Here is an 18,858-nt window from a genome sequence, read left to right as displayed (position 1 = left end):
ACATTCTTTGTAAGGCCAAAATGGAGGCATACCATCAAGATAGGAGTGATTTCCTTACCTTGACGATTAGCTCCACTCCTTCTTTTCTTAAAATGACCTCACCGACGAGTTAGGGGTGATTCCCTTACCTAGGTGATCGTTACCAAAACTTTACCTCAAAATGTCCCATTATGCAAATCCGATCATGTCTTATACCTAAGTCATTTATCATTTATCGAAATACCTACCTATATTAAATTCAAAATGCATTGTTTTATCAAACGTACTTCTTATCCTACAACCTACTTTCACTTACTCATATACACGAGATTCTTAAATATATCTTAAACGTTTTACTACACAAATTTCCAAACCTTACGAAATGCTACCTATCAGTTTAATCGGTCCAATGAAACTCTTGCCCATGAACTTCATATTCGACTTAATCACTAAAACACGCTCACATTATATCGTCATACTAGAGAATTCCATTCTTAATCGAAACCAAACCAACCTTTCTCAATTACTTATAAGACCTTATAGATATTATAAGATTGTTTTACCAAAGACTATTTTCAACATCAACGAATCTATTGTCAAAACCCTTTGCAATGAACACTAAGACCTTTGCAAAAAAAAAAAAAAATTCTAAGGATCAACGTTTTCACAAGAACCTCCTAAATTCAAAATTTCTTGTTTTGATGAAACGAACTTACTTTTCTTTTCGAAAACCTTTTCCTACACCGATTTTCAAAACACGTGGGCAAGAAGACTTCATGGGGACCGACCATCTTCGAATTACGTAAACTCTTTTTAAAACAAAGGTAGCATTTCCATTCGTTACAAAATACGTTGTGCATAACCAATGAGTACTTTATGTTCCTTTACCTATACAAACTATACTCTACCTTCCCCATCAACTCAATCTATTTTGATTCGATAAACTCAAACAACTATACATGTAAATCATACAACACGTTTTAATCATCACCTTGCGGCGAGTTCGCTTACATCATTCGGTTTACATTTTCAAATTCTCAAGCATTGTATATGGCCGAATTCGTTATACTTCAACATACACTATATACGTAGCTTTATTAATCGTGCCTACACTTATACTCATACGCTTCATACTTATAATCATACCTTTTATGCTTATATTTATACTCATATTACTCATAAGATTTATGTTTTTACTCATACTTACATGCATATTCATACTTAAACTTATGCTCATACTTTCATTCATGCATGTGATACATACATTCATACCCATACGCGAGCGTAATCTGAGGGATTCGCTTGCGTGGGTCCCACACATACTTAAGCATGCACTTGCTTATATACTATATTCTTGTACGTACACATTCTAAACTTTTTATGTATACCCCGATTCATACACAACTAGTACAAGCTATGCGGATCATGCGACGATCAAAATAATCACGGGTGCACACGGGATTATAGTGATAGGCGTATGAGAACCATAGAGTGTGCTACTGCGTATGGTAATACACGGAACGTAACATGACACCGAAGACGAAACGGACGTAACATGGTCAAAACATGGTGGATACGCCGCTGGTACTTCCTATATATAAGTGTTTTCACCATGTTACCAAAATTTCGTAAAATGTGCCATGGGAAATTCAGTGTTTTACAGACCTCTTGGACCTAATACAAGCTTTAAGCAACTCACAAACACATTATGTCCGATTATCCATGACGAGACTTCATCCTTAACATGCTACTTTCATCTATCTAATGCCCATATCATTCATATACTTGCATTCGTTAAGAGTCAATCATTCACTCCCATACTCCTATTATTCTCCATTATCCTTTCTTTCATACGAACCTCGTTCGCGATCAAGTTTGTTTAAACTTTCGAATCCTAACTTATCTCATTACCTTTAAAACTGTCTTCCTATTCTTTATTCTTTTGTAAACGTACTTAGTAGACCGTTAACGCTTTATTTAAAGTAACAAACCTTTTCGTTCCTCTCAATAAACATGTTTTACGAAAGTATGATTTTTTATACTATCCTTAAAAACTTCCCCTTGCAAATCTACCTTGACGTTCTCCAAAATTTGGTACTTTTCAAAACGTTTCAAACTTCCCAAGTTTCAATTATTAATGATCACCTTTATGCCAAAACTCTTTCAATCCTTCCTCTTGAATAAATTTCGGGACGAAATTTTCTAAAGGAGGGGAGACTGTAACACCCTGCGTTTTCGTACTTTCTATATTTGGGAACCCTTACTTGAAGTCCTATTTTTGGAAACCTTTTACTCTCGCATGCCGTCTTTCGTTGCAACCGATATATTATCCAAGACTTTGGTTCGTTATTAATCAACGAAACTCGATACTCGTTAAACTAGTTGAAACTCTTAAAATAATAAGACTTGGAAGCTTCATAAAATAAATAATCGGTTAAGGATTTTTATCCTGATTTTAATGCGTTCATAAAAATGGTTATTTATCGATCCTATTTTAATTAGTTAATGAAATTAATTAATTAATATTATAAAAAAAACGGATTATTTTATAATATCTAGTTAGTCTCGTTAAGTATTAAAGCTAGTAAACAAACTTAGTTAGTTAATCCATAAAGTTAGTTCTCTTTTTCTTTTATAATATAACTTAGTTAGTTAAATGTAAGGGATTTTAGAATAAAGTGCAGAATTTAAAAGATACAGGTTCCATTGAGTAATTTGCTGAAAGTGGAGTTTTAAAAAAAAATAAAACAAAAAAAACTGAGGACAACAGGGATCGAACCCGGGTCCCCAGCCTTCACAAACTCGCGCCCAACCAGTCTGCTGCAGCCTTACTTTGTTCATAAACCAGCTCCCTTAATACTTAACCACTCTTTCAGTAAGATAACCCAGCGCGCAAAAAGGGATTCAGACGCGTTTTATGAGCGGGATTTGATGATTTTTTTGAGTTTAAACATGTTTTAACATTGATTACCCAACTACAAACCACCCTAACCCTTCCCTATAAATACCAAGTCATTCCCAAGCTTCTTACACTTTTCAAACACCTCACAATCACTCTCAAACACCTCTCAATCTGCTGATTTTCGCAAGAGTGGACAGATTCATACCATGTTCTTCAAACAAGCATAACTTCTTCATTTCTTGTCCGTTTTCGTCGATTCTTTTTCCAGAACGCTTGGCTTGACCTTGGCTTCGATTCTAGGGGTGTTTCACAGCAAACAAGTCCCTGGAACTCTGGCAAAAAGGCTTCAAAGTCCACTGTTTAAGTTTGTTTTCATTAATCTTTGTTTAGACACGAGTTTAACTCACTCAAACCTATGTCCTTATGCTTATAACCACTCCCATGGTTAGTTAGGCTTAAAAACAAGGTTGAGACATACAAAATCAGAGGATAACCCTCAAATACTTTCTGTTTTATTTAGGGTTTTTAACCCACAAGTGGTGTTCAAGCTTCAAGCTTGATAAAGGTGTGATTGTGGACTAACTTGGGTTGTCCAACATAAAATCCCCACATCCCTTGATGATTTCTCATAGTGTAGATGTTTCTTATTCTTGTAATGATATTAGTTCATGACCCTCCTTGTATGTTTTTACATCAAGTGTAGTGGTGAACCATAAGAGGTACCTAAATGGAAGCTTGTTCTTCCTACCTCCTACATGAATTCTATGACACAATAGAGGTACCTAAATGAAGATTTATCTTCTACCTCATGCTTGATTATTGGACTAAATAATACATATAATACTTATACATATATTTACTATTCGAACTCTTGATGGTGGACTTGTGTTCATTCGTCGAAATAGTAGAATACATCATCCACGACATAAGACTTGTTATGATTCTAATGAGTATACTACTCATGAAAACATTAACCCTTGAGGTTTCATAGTGTCAAGAACAAGTACTTGGTGTTAAAGGACGATTACTTTTGAATACATATATTCTTGTGCTTTAACTTCCTAAATCCCTAAACGGACATATTCAACCTTCTAACCTCGTCAACTTCGTCACATTGGATAATCGGAAAGCTTATGCAAATTTTGTGAGTATACTCGCAACCCCTTTTTTTATGTTTACCACTTTTTGGGGTGTAACATGTTTTACTATTAAACTACACTTAAACTTATTCTTTATGCAATGCACAAAACAATCCTTATACATGAATACTATGCTATGATACTTGATGCTTACGTGGACCATACTTATGTGATATGTTTTAGTCATTAGCTCTCACGAGCCTCCCTTCGACATGTATAGCGCTATAGGAGTAACGCACCGCCCCCCTTAAACTTGGGTCATGTTGAATTAATTAAACTTTCTTGCGTAAACAGAGGTTGGCTAGAAATATTGCATGCCACGCTAGGTTGATCTCGTATAAACTAAGTTGCCATGTGGATTCGTTTTAAACTTTTATACTTATACTTATACTTATGCTTAAACTTGTATACTCGCCTTTGCTTTTGCATTGAACTTTATTTTAAACATGTTACAGGTTGAGGATGATGATGCTATGAAGTGAAGTAGCGTTGATGCCTAGATACACATATAGACGTTTAGGTTTAATCGTTGTATCAATTTTGCTTATGTTGTTATATACTTCTTGAACTTGTTGTATTTGAATTTTTTGTAATGTGACAATCTACTTTATGAAATGAAATCGATTTATTAAATATTGTCACAAATAGCGTTATGTGTGATGAGCAATCTTTCTTCGTCTCACTCCGATGTTTCCGCCATCGGTTGGGGTGTGACAGATTGGTATCAGAGCCATAACTATAGGGAATTAGGTAGAATTGCCATGATTTTTACCTAGTCTATAGTTCTAGAGCCTTATTCTTATGTTTTGCTTGAACCACTTGCATGATACATTATTTACTCCTTATTTATGTGCTTTTGGCCTTTTAAACATATATGTCACTTTTGTGTTAATACTTGCTTTGTTTGTTAATACTTGTGGTATCATTCCATCCTTTATGTGCTACCCTTGAAATGTCTTTTACGTATTATTTCTTGAGATACTTATTATGCTTATACTTGTTATTATTATTTTGAAGATGCGTCTTTTACTCGTGTATACTAAAATTAAACCACTCGTAATACACAAACGAGACGACTTCACCAAAATAGGCGTGAAACCCACAATTTGGTGAATGACTCTCAATCCTTCTACTTTTCTTTTCTTACACGAAATTCACCATCAAGTTAGGAGTGAAATCCTCACCTCGATGGAGGAATTCAAATTTCAAATTCTAGTGGACCCTCGTCAAAGTGTTGAAATTAAATTTTGACCCGGCGAGTACTAACCACACTTAGGATACTAAATCGCCAAGTTAGGGGTGAAACCCGCACCTTGTCGACTAGTTCCACTCCTTGATTTTCATTAATCCCGCCAAGTCTCGAAATTTCAATTGATTTGGGGACATGTAGTAACCGGAAGGGTAAATACCGTTAACCGACTTGTCGGCGAGAGTATTTCACCTATTAGGCCAAAGCATGCTCCTCAAACTCGAAAGACTTTTCGACCACTTTGGTTAGTCAAAGTTCCGTTTTGGAACCATCCCAAATTTTAATCAAACATGTGTTCTACTATTTATTTTATACGATGCAATCTTTTGAATTCGAATTTAATTTCGATATTTACTCCTCACACACACACACAACATATTATATCTTTTTCATACATTTATACATGTGCATGATTTCAAAACGTCACTCAAATTTTGTTTACATTCTTTGTAAGGCCAAAATGGAGGCATACCATCAAGATAGGAGTGATTTCCTTACCTTGACGATTAGCTCCACTCCTTCTTTTCTTAAAATGACCTCACCGACGAGTTAGGGGTGATTCCCTTACCTAGGTGATCGTTACCAAAACTTTACCTCAAAATGTCCCATTATGCAAATCCGATCATGTCTTATACCTAAGTCATTTATCATTTATCGAAATACCTACCTATATTAAATTCAAAATGCATTGTTTTATCAAACGTACTTCTTATCCTACAACCTACTTTCACTTACTCATATACACGAGATTCTTAAATATATCTTAAACGTTTTACTACACAAATTTCCAAACCTTACGAAATGCTACCTATCAGTTTAATCGGTCCAATGAAACTCTTGCCCATGAACTTCATATTCGACTTAATCACTAAAACACGCTCACATTATATCGTCATACTAGAGAATTCCATTCTTAATCGAAACCAAACCAACCTTTCTCAATTACTTATAAGACCTTATAGATATTATAAGATTGTTTTACCAAAGACTATTTTCAACATCAACGAATCTATTGTCAAAACCCTTTGCAATGAACACTAAGACCTTTGCAAAAAAAAAAAAAATTCTAAGGATCAACGTTTTCACAAGAACCTCCTAAATTCAAAATTTCTTGTTTTGATGAAACGAACTTACTTTTCTTTTCGAAAACCTTTTCCTACACCGATTTTCAAAACACGTGGGCAAGAAGACTTCATGGGGACCGACCATCTTCGAATTACGTAAACTCTTTTTAAAACAAAGGTAGCATTTCCATTCGTTACAAAATACGTTGTGCATAACCAATGAGTACTTTATGTTCCCTTACCTATACAAACTATACTCTACCTTCCCCATCAACTCAATCTATTTTGATTCGATAAACTCAAACAACTATACATGTAAATCATACAACACGTTTTAATCATCACCTTGCGGCGAGTTCGCTTACATCATTCGGTTTACATTTTCAAATTCTCAAGCATTGTATATGGCCGAATTCGTTATACTTCAACATACACTATATACGTAGCTTTATTAATCGTGCCTACACTTATACTCATACGCTTCATACTTATAATCATACCTTTTATGCTTATATTTATACTCATATTACTCATAAGATTTATGTTTTTACTCATACTTACATGCATATTCATACTTAAACTTATGCTCATACTTTCATTCATGCATGTGATACATACATTCATACCCATACGCGAGCGTAATCTGAGGGATTCGCTTGCGTGGGTCCCACACATACTTAAGCATGCACTTGCTTATATACTATATTCTTGTACGTACACATTCTAAACTTTTTATGTATACCCCGATTCATACACAACTAGTACAAGCTATGCGGATCATGCGACGATCAAAATAATCACGGGTACACACGGGATTATAGTGATAGGCGTATGAGAACCATAGAGTGTGCTACTGCGTATGGTAATACACGGAACGTAACATGACACCGAAGACGAAACGGACGTAACATGGTCAAAACATGGTGGATACGCCGCTGGTACTTCCTATATATAAGTGTTTTCACCATGTTACCAAAATTTCGTAAAATGTGCCATGGGAAATTCAGTGTTTTACAGACCTCTTGGACCTAATACAAGCTTTAAGCAACTCACAAACACATTATGTCCGATTATCCATGACGAGACTTCATCCTTAACATGCTACTTTCATCTATCTAATGCCCATATCATTCATATACTTGCATTCGTTAAGAGTCAATCATTCACTCCCATACTCCTATTATTCTCCATTATCCTTTCTTTCATACGAACCTCGTTCGCGATCAAGTTTGTTTAAACTTTCGAATCCTAACTTATCTCATTACCTTTAAAACTGTCTTCCTATTCTTTATTCTTTTGTAAACGTACTTAGTAGACCGTTAACGCTTTATTTAAAGTAACAAACCTTTTCGTTCCTCTCAATAAACATGTTTTACGAAAGTATGATTTTTTATACTATCCTTAAAAACTTCCCCTTGCAAATCTACCTTGACGTTCTCCAAAATTTGGTACTTTTCAAAACGTTTCAAACTTCCCAAGTTTCAATTATTAATGATCACCTTTATGCCAAAACTCTTTCAATCCTTCCTCTTGAATAAATTTCGGGACGAAATTTTCTAAAGGAGGGGAGACTGTAACACCCTGCGTTTTCGTACTTTCTATATTTGGGAACCCTTACTTGAAGTCCTATTTTTGGAAACCTTTTACTCTCGCATGCCGTCTTTCGTTGCAACCGATATATTATCCAAGACTTTGGTTCGTTATTAATCAACGAAACTCGATACTCGTTAAACTAGTTGAAACTCTTAAAATAATAAGACTTGGAAGCTTCATAAAATAAATAATCGGTTAAGGATTTTTATCCTGATTTTAATGCGTTCATAAAAATGGTTATTTATCGATCCTATTTTAATTAGTTAATGAAATTAATTAATTAATATTATAAAAAAAAACGGATTATTTTATAATATCTAGTTAGTCTCGTTAAGTATTAAAGCTAGTAAACAAACTTAGTTAGTTAATCCATAAAGTTAGTTCTCTTTTTCTTTTATAATATAACTTAGTTAGTTAAATGTAAGGGATTTTAGAATAAAGTGCAGAATTTAAAAGATACAGGTTCCATTGAGTAATTTGCTGAAAGTGGAGTTTTAAAAAAAATAAAACAAAAAAAACTGAGGACAACAGGGATCGAACCCGGGTCCCCAGCCTTCACAAACTCGCGCCCAACCAGTCTGCTGCAGCCTCACTTTGTTCATAAACCAGCTCCCTTAATACTTAACCACTCTTTCAGTAAGATAACCCAGCGCGCAAAAAGGGATTCAGACGCGTTTTATGAGCGGGATTTGATGATTTTTTTGAGTTTAAACATGTTTTAACATTGATTACCCAACTACAAACCACCCTAACCCTTCCCTATAAATACCAAGTCATTCCCAAGCTTCTTACACTTTTCAAACACCTCACAATCACTCTCAAACACCTCTCAATCTGCTGATTTTCGCAAGAGTGGACAGATTCATACCATGTTCTTCAAACAAGCATAACTTCTTCATTTCTTGTCCGTTTTCGTCGATTCTTTTTCCAGAACGCTTGGCTTGACCTTGGCTTCGATTCTAGGGGTGTTTCACAGCAAACAAGTCCCTGGAACTCTGGCAAAAAGGCTTCAAAGTCCACTGTTTAAGTTTGTTTTCATTAATCTTTGTTTAGACACGAGTTTAACTCACTCAAACCTATGTCCTTATGCTTATAACCACTCCCATGGTTAGTTAGGCTTAAAAACAAGGTTGAGACATACAAAATCAGAGGATAACCCTCAAATACTTTCTGTTTTATTTAGGGTTTTTAACCCACAAGTGGTGTTCAAGCTTCAAGCTTGATAAAGGTGTGATTGTGGACTAACTTGGGTTGTCCAACATAAAATCCCCACATCCCTTGATGATTTCTCATAGTGTAGATGTTTCTTATTCTTGTAATGATATTAGTTCATGACCCTCCTTGTATGTTTTTACATCAAGTGTAGTGGTGAACCATAAGAGGTACCTAAATGGAAGCTTGTTCTTCCTACCTCCTACATGAATTCTATGACACAATAGAGGTACCTAAATGAAGATTTATCTTCTACCTCATGCTTGATTATTGGACTAAATAATACATATAATACTTATACATATATTTACTATTCGAACTCTTGATGGTGGACTTGTGTTCATTCGTCGAAATAGTAGAATACATCATCCACGACATAAGACTTGTTATGATTCTAATGAGTATACTACTCATGAAAACATTAACCCTTGAGGTTTCATAGTGTCAAGAACAAGTACTTGGTGTTAAAGGACGATTACTTTTGAATACATATATTCTTGTGCTTTAACTTCCTAAATCCCTAAACGGACATATTCAACCTTCTAACCTCGTCAACTTCGTCACATTGGATAATCGGAAAGCTTATGCAAATTTTGTGAGTATACTCGCAACCCCTTTTTTATGTTTACCACTTTTTGGGGTGTAACATGTTTTACTATTAAACTACACTTAAACTTATTCTTTATGCAATGCACAAAACAATCCTTATACATGAATACTATGCTATGATACTTGATGCTTACGTGGACCATACTTATGTGATATGTTTTAGTCATTAGCTCTCACGAGCCTTCCTTCGACATGTATAGCGCTATAGGAGTAACGCACCGCCCCCCTTAAACTTGGGTCATGTTGAATTAATTAAACTTTCTTGCGTAAACAGAGGTTGGCTAGAAATATTGCATGCCACGCTAGGTTGATCTCGTATAAACTAAGTTGCCATGTGGATTCGTTTTAAACTTTTATACTTATACTTATACTTATGCTTAAACTTGTATACTCGCCTTTGCTTTTGCATTGAACTTTATTTTAAACATGTTACAGGTTGAGGATGATGATGCTATGAAATGAAGTAGCGTTGATGCCTAGATACACATATAGACGTTTAGGTTTAATCGTTGTATCAATTTTGCTTATGTTGTTATATACTTCTTGAACTTGTTGTATTTGAATTTTTTGTAATGTGACAATCTACTTTATGAAATGAAATCGATTTATTAAATATTGTCACAAATAGCGTTATGTGTGATGAGCAATCTTTCTTCGTCTCACTCCGATGTTTCCGCCATCGGTTGAGGTGTGACAAATCTTATACTTTTTTAAATTTGCTCATAACAACAGAAGCCACTGCCCCCCTCCCCATATCAAACAACGTATTGTTATCAAACCTTAAAATTACCCACCAAATAGTAAGTATAATGCCATGAACCAAAAAATTTTTTTCTCAAACCACTCGGAATAAATATTAGTTAGTTACCATCATAATCTTAATTAGATAAATATTTTATTTCTGCCCTCAACACATTTAAAAATATGTAACGTTTTATAATTTTTTTTCTGTCTCTACACTTGATTAAATACTAAAAGTTGTAATCGATTGTTGTGTTCTGCACACCATTGATATTTATTTTATATATCGTTCTCTTTATAAAACTGATCTATATAAAAAAAACTAGATATTAAGTTCTGTCTTAATTTATAAAAGTTAAAACATGCTTCACCTTAAAAGAAAAGATAAACTGAGTTAGTAGTTTGGATGAAAATTTATAAAAATTATGTGATAAAACTATTAATTTTTTTTATAAAAATGCATGTATATTTTGTTTTATATATATGTGACAAAATTAATTAAATAAAAGAAATTAAAAAGAGTTTGAGTAAATTGCCAAAATCATCCATGAGGTTTTATATTTGGCAGTTTCATCCAAATATTCTTCAACTTAACATAAAAACTAAACTAAGTTAGTGATTTGGATGAAAATGCCAAAAAAATGCCAAAGGTGAAAGGTTGTTTGGCATAAAAAAATTATTTTGGATGAAACTGACAAACAAGCCTAAACCTCAGGGACGATTTTGGCAATTTACTCAAAAATCAATCTATAAATTAGTTTTACAATCAAGTAAGGATATTAATCACCTGTTAAACGTTATAATACTAATATTTTGTAGTTTTTTTTTTTTGAAAAAGGCGGAAATTTTATATAAAACTTAAGCAAGGTGCTCAAGAAACAGTACAAACAGAAGGAAAAGTACAACTAACGTCTATTACATTTTTTTAAAAATTAAAAGATCTCCATTGATCCCATCCTAGGTCCAAAAGTCCAGCTCGATTGTTGATCCATGTAAACGAGACCGCTTTGATGTCAGTCACCAGTTTCGGCATCGATAGTGACTTTTGTTTGAAGATGATATCATTTCTCGTCAGCCATATCTTCCAGCAAGTTGCCGCCACAACCACATATAAACCCCTTTTCCTGTTCTTATGGCATTTATGCGAGAGAATGAGTTCTAGTAATTGCACTACACTTAGAGTGTACCTTGGTAGAGGCAATTTCAACCACTGGAAGATCACTGTCCAAATCTGCTGGGCCATGTCACAAGATACCAATAGGTGATTTACCGATTCCACTGCATTGTTGCAGAAAATACAGCTTGTGGAAGGGAGGGGAATACGTTGCAAGTATAGGGCTTCTCTAGTTGCTATTCGGTCAAGTACCACCCTCCAAAAGAAACAGTTCACTTTCTTCGGGATCCAATGTAACCATTTGATAACCTTTGTTTCGTTCATGGTGTCGATGTGATCCAACTCCGATCTAAGCTTGCTGACCAGAAAGTCTTCTTCCACTGCCCCTGTCTTCCAAAGCCACACATCAGGCTTCAAATGTACACTAACCTTCTCTATCACGGCCGTGCATTCCCCCTAATCAGCTGCCAGTTCATTGCTATTAAGTACATTCCCGCTGCCCCAAAACCATTCCACCTTTCCTTGATTAGAAGTGTATCGATCCATTACTTTGCATTTTTTCTCAGTTTTGATTGCATAAAGGTTAGGAAACAGATCCCTCAAAGGTACCTCGGTCGCCCATATGTCCAACCAAAACAACACTTTATCGCCTATACCAATTACCGGAGTAAGTATTTCCTGCACGTTGATCGACTGATTTGGTAATATTCGTCCCATATTAACAATTGACTTCCAAACCCCGCCTATGGAGTTCTTCAATGGAATGTATGAAAGACAGCGCCCTCCACCATGAATTGCTGAAATAACTAAAGCCCACAGCAAAGTAGGCTCATTTTTAAACCGCACGGCCCATTTGATTGTAACACCTCGTAAAATCACGTCCAATGATGTATTGACACGTGTAATAAACCCTAATAAAGTCAAACATTGAAATTTAAGGGACTAATTTTTTCAAAAAATCGAAAACTTTGATTATGAAAGGACTGGAAGTGTTAGCATGCCTAAAATAAGATTCTAAATAACATCATACGGTATTTATATTCACAAATGAGCCACTTGTCGATCAAGTGTAGCCGTTTGCGTAATTAATTGAAAGTTTGCGCAATAAAGGGTTAAAAGCTTCAACATGTTAATTCTTACCTTTGAGTGACCTTTTAACAAACCGGGAGCTTCATAATATCTAATTATACTCTCGGGAATGCCAAATAATGACCGTCTAAGGTTTTTATGCTTATAAGTAAAGTTACGCAACTTTGCAAGTTTGAGGGACTAAAAGTGTCAATATGTTTAATTATACCTCTGAATGACCTTTTAGCGAACCCGAAGCATCGTGATGTTTAATAATACTTCCAAGAATGCCTAATATGGATTAGATGAGACTTCAATGCTATTAGATGATGAGATGCGCAAGTTTGCGCAATAGAGAGACCTAAAGCGTCAACTTTTGAATCTACGCCTTTCGGTGAACATTTAAGTGAACGGGAGCGTAGTAATATTTAAACATATGCATGGGAATGCCTATTATGGGCCATAGAAGGCTTGGATGTCATTAAACGACATTCCACGCTACTTTGCGAAATTAAAGGACTAATTGCGTCAAAGTGAAAAAGTAGGTCGATTCGTATGGTAACGGACCTTCCGAAATATGTCCATGAGTTAAACATACCCTATTTATTCTTTATATAGCTTAGATATCGGCTTAGAAGTGTTTGGTGCGCAAAAATAAACTTTTACGTCATGCAGGGACTAAAAGTGTCAAAAAGTGCACAAGTTTGTATTTTGGCGCATATCTTGCATTCTGATTATCCCCGGACACCCAAAAATTTATGTAAGCACTAAAATATTTTATTTTAGTGTTTGGCTTGATAAAATTCCATTCGTTCGCATAATTTGGATCGTTTTTAGCGTCCGTCCGTGTTTCGTCGTAATTAGCCGAACAACGGGACCGTACGACCAAACGAACCGACATCCGGCATATTTTTGGGCATGTTTCATGTTCCCTATGCTTAGGCATCATTGTAGAGCCTTAAAAATGGTTTAACGGGCCTTAGATGTGTCGGAAATGGCATTTGGAAGTTCAGGGGCCAAAATTGTCAACAATTGAAAATTATTGAAAGCTGGTAGGGTCCTTACGGACCGTATGTGGACCCCTCATGGTCTGTATAGCATTGCTCAGCATCAGAAAACCTGAAACCAGCCTTGCTTTGCCTTCTTGCCTCACATAACTGATTCTAGGGGCTGAATTTGGAGCACCCATGGTTTTCTAAATCAGGGGGCATACTTGTAGGGCTGAGATCGAATCTCGTTTACTGATGAACGATCCTAACGGCACTCAAAATCATACCCCTTTGAGTTTGGGTTTCACTTGCACCATTCTTTCTTTTCTGATTTGCTCTGAATTCTTTGAGGGTCTTGAGCTTCTTAAGAACCTCTTTTAGTCCTTTGGACTCTTGTAAGTAATCCCTTCATGCTTAGTTTAATTATTTAGCGTTTTAAACCGAAAAGTCAAGCGTTATCGATAAATGCATTGACTTTTAAACGGTTGAGTAATTGTTCGCAATGAACATGGCTACGTAACCGTAATTAGGTAGGTGTTTAACCCTCGCAAGGGCACCTCCTGATTACCACGTTTACTTAGTTTAATTGTCGGGTCAAATAAAAGTCAAACGGGTTAGTTTTAAATAAAATACATAACTATTAATATAAAAGTCATAAAATCAGTTTCCTCACTTTAATAACTTGGTAAATATTAGTTGAGCTTCCTAAGCATGATTTAACCCGACAATTCTAAGTATAGGCTCGGTTCGGAACCGAGAGTCGCAAAAGTTGACTTTTGCTTTGACTTTCAGTTCTGACCCGATTTAGCTTAGTTTAGATATGCCTTAGGATTCCATTAGGACCATATTATAAGTTAGTATAACCCTCCAAGGTTATGCAACTTGGTTCCATAGAAATCCTAGTTCATGCATGTTTCCGTTAAATGCCTAAATGTTGACCGTTATGCCTTTTGACCCTAAAACGAGAATTTTGAAAATGTGAGAGGACAATAATCTTTATTACTGATTTATAAACTTTTCCCTAAAATTTGACATCAGTTTGAGGTCTAGATTAGGAGTTATGCTCATTAGCGTAAAATGAAAAGCTTTTATTAATTAAACGGCATAATTAGCATATATCTTATCTAAACCCAATTTTTGATACCAAACTTTTTACCTACTGATATAAAATAATATTTTGGGATTTTTAAAGATTTTTAATTATTTTTAGGCTGAGCATAACATAGGGTTCTAGCTCTAATTCGGTAATTGCCGGTTTTGCCCTTTTGGGCTATAAAATGAGTTTTATAAATCTTTTTGACCCCAAACCTTTTTCTACTGATCTAATATGATAAATACAATATTTTGAGCCTTCTGGAATAATAAAAATATCAGCTTTCCTTTGAAAACCCGGAAATGGCTCCAAATCGTCTTTTAAAGCGTTTTTAACGCATAGTATGTATCAAAACTATTTTAAACATATAAGGGTTGATGCCTACTGATATATTCAGTAAATTTTTATATTTTAACAAGTAAGGAAAATTTTTAAACTTAGGTTTTCAGTTTTGATCTTTTTAGCCTATGTGAAATTACCAAAATGCCCCTACGGTGCATAGTATGGTTATAATTAATAAATTTCACATATATATGATACCCTACTGTTATAACTTATTGAATTAAGTATATTTACTGATTAAATCAGACCTGTAACTCAGAATAATATTTAATCTCTCTTATAACCTTTAAAATGACCAAAATACCTCTACGGGGCATAAATTGGTTTTAAATTCGTTTTGAGCATAATGGAAGGTATCCTACTGATATCACAACATATTTAAGGCATATTAACTTAGGAAACCTGTTCATGATTCTTTTGGTTACCCGTTACGCACTTTTCGCGTTCGGATCGGCTTATGTAACTAGTTTGCATAAATTAGCCGAAACGGGTCAAACCTTATCATTTTTCTCTCAAAATCCAGAATGTGTTTAGTTTACCCTTATTAAACAAGTATACAAGCTTGTCGGGTCTAAACCACATTCTAATCTGGTCTTCGCATAATCATGCGTATTGAACCGTATCCTCCTTTAAAAACTAACCGGTCTAAGCTTAGGCTTAATTAAAGACCCGCTAGGAATCTAATAGATTATTAAAAACCTTCGTTCCAGATTTAGGAGCCCAGGAAAAGCTATTTGTACTTGCTTGGTGGTATACGGCTGGGATAAATTGTATAAATTTGCTCAGGTAAATACTTTTAACTTATTTTCCCTATACGGGCTTGGGGTACGGTATATACAAATACCGCTTGGTTGGGCATTGAATCTTTAATCGTATGAAAGTTAAATCATTGAAATGACCCGTTTAAATTGTTTTGTTTGCTTAAAGCCTTTGGGGGGTTAATGACCATGTCCCGGATATCCTTGGCATCATTTTAAGAAATGGCCACGACCTAAGCACGCGGGTGTAGGCGTACACCCGTTAGTGCATAAATAATTAAGGTATAACCGCCGGTTTCGGGATTAACCGATACGGGACTATATCATGTGGTGTGTCTATTGATCTTTAACCCGGTGTAAACCCGAGCTACTGAACGCATAAGAAACATGTAATTCTTTTACAAGTTTATATTCAAATAATTATCCCAAGTTATAAAAAGTTTTGTGTCGTCTGCACTCAAATCAATTTTCTAAAACATTTTCAAAATGAGTCAGTTAAATTGTATTTACCAGTGAAAACTGACGTATTTTCCAAAAAGGCTAACTGTAGGTACTAATCGGAATAGGCTAGCTACTCCTAGCATTAATAAAGAGTCTCGCAAGCTTAGATGCCTAAAGTCTGTTGAACAATGTTTCATTTTATTTTCGATCCGCCTGTGGATCCTTTACTTTCCGTTTGTAATACTTTGATATTACTTTATATCGGACTGTAATATATTTATCTTTTGCTTCCGCTGTGCATTTAAATTGTGTTGTTTGACTATGATGATATCAACTACGTCACGATACTCCCCACCGGGACAACCGGTAATACGTGGAAATATCGGGGTGTGACATTGATCATAAGAGATTTATTCAGAGAAGCCAAACTGCCAATCCCCATACCCCCGTTATTTTTTGGTGCTACAACTTTATGCCACGGAGCCCAACTGATCTTATTTTTATCCGTACAGCCACTGCATAGGAATTTACGACGTATGCTTTCAAGATGTTTCAACACAAGAGACGGTGCGGAGAAAAGAGAGAGATAATAGGATGGAAGGTTCCCTAAAACAGCTTCGATAAGCGTCACCCTATCCCCAAAAGATAATGTACGAGCTTTCCATAACGTGAGTTTTTCACCAAATCTATCAATTATCGGTTTCCAATTCTTTACCAAGCCCATGTTCGAACCCACCGGAAGCCCCAAGTAGGTAAAAGGGAGCACACCAATTTTGCAATGGAGAATTGAAGCTTTTTGTTCAACCAAGTCAGAATTCAATCCAACGCCAAAGAGCTGGCTCTTGTTAAATTGACCTTGAGACAGGAGGCTAGGTTAAAACATCTCAATATCCTTGCAAGATTATGAATATTCGAGTCCGACCATTCTCCAACAAACAAGACATCGTCCGCATACAATAAGTGGGAAATGGTACGACCATCATTTGGCAATTTGCACCCCTTAAAGAGCCCTTGGGCATTCGCCGTGACCGTAGCCACATGTAATGCCTCCATTGCAAGAATAAATAATAAAGGGGATAGAGGGTCCCCTTGACAGACACCCCGTTCGATTGTGAACTCAAACGAGGGTGAGCCATTTACTAATACAGAGGATCTTGCTGATGATAGGATACCCAATATCCATTTCCGCCATAAAGTAGGAAAACCCATTTGTGAAAACGTTCTATCCAAGAAGCTCCAACTGATAGAGTCAAAGGCCTTTTCAAAGTCAACCTTAAAAAGCATCATCTTGTTTTTCGATTTTTTGCACCACGAGACAAGTTCATTTATTATTAAAGGTCCCTCCAGAATACTTCTGCCTTCGACATAAGCAGTTTGAGTGTCACTCACCAAATAGCCTATCACCTTCTTAAGTCTTTTGGCTAACAGTTTCGAGATAAGCTTCGAGATACAACCAATAAGGTTAATGGGTCGAAATTCTTTAATAGATTGGAGGTTACTGGATTTAGGCACCAAGGTGATAAAACTAGAGTTACAACCTCGATTTAATTTCCCATGAACATAAAAATAATCCACAAGCTTGATGAAATCGGCTTCAAGGATGTCCCAAAAACATTTGATAAAACCAAAAGTGAACCCATCCGGGCCTGGAGTCTTATCGCCTTCACAATCCCAATCTGCTTATTTTATCTCCTCTTTAGAAAAGCGTTTTACTAGCATGGCCGATTGATCCAAGGAGAGAACCTTAAAACCATCACTTATGAAGCTTGGTCTATTGTGCTTGTCCTCCTTGAAAAGCTGCTCGAAATAGCTTTTGATTTCCTCCTTGAGAGATTCAGGTTCCGAGACCCAAATGTCATTAAAATTGAGACCGTTAATCCTGTTGTGTTTTTTATGGTTTTTGATTATCCAATGAAAGAAGGAGGAGTTTTCATCCCCTTCTATTAACCATTTGATTTTTGCTCTTTGCTTAATATCTTCCAGATTATTTTCTTCTAATTCAGCCAATGTTTTTGCCCAAATCTCTCTGTTTGAAACCTCCTCTTCTGAAAGAATGTTGGATTCAGCCTTAAGATCAAGTGATTCAATCTTCTCACTCAGCTCACTGATGATCTTACCATCCCGAGACTTTAAATCCTTGCACCATGGTTTGATTGCCTTCTTGACCGCCTTCAAACGATGACTTACCATTTTATCCGAAGGGTACGGTTGCTGAAAACCATTATATGATTCAACCATAATCTTTCTCAGACTATCTTCATTCAGCCACGAATTAAAAAAACCAGAAGGGGGGGAGGTCCAAATTTAACATCGGAGCATTTTAACAATAAAGGGCGATGGTCCGATCTGTATCTTGGCAACCCCGTGAGCTTTGGCGAAGGCCATTTAGACAAAAACAATTGACAAACCAACACCCTATCGATTTTGCTGTAACGTTTACCATCATCCGATCTATGGTTGAATGAACAACCTATCATAGCATATTCGGATAGAGCAACATCCCGTATAAAATGATTGAAAGACTCAGCTGCTAAGGGGTCAAATTTTGAGTTTTTCCTTTCATTT

Source organism: Helianthus annuus, chromosome 9 (assembly GCF_002127325.2).
Source record: "Helianthus annuus cultivar XRQ/B chromosome 9, HanXRQr2.0-SUNRISE, whole genome shotgun sequence".
Taxonomy (NCBI): Eukaryota; Viridiplantae; Streptophyta; class Magnoliopsida; order Asterales; family Asteraceae; genus Helianthus; species Helianthus annuus.
The sequence above is the reverse complement of the archived record's forward strand: the minus strand, read 5'-3'. Positions refer to the sequence as shown.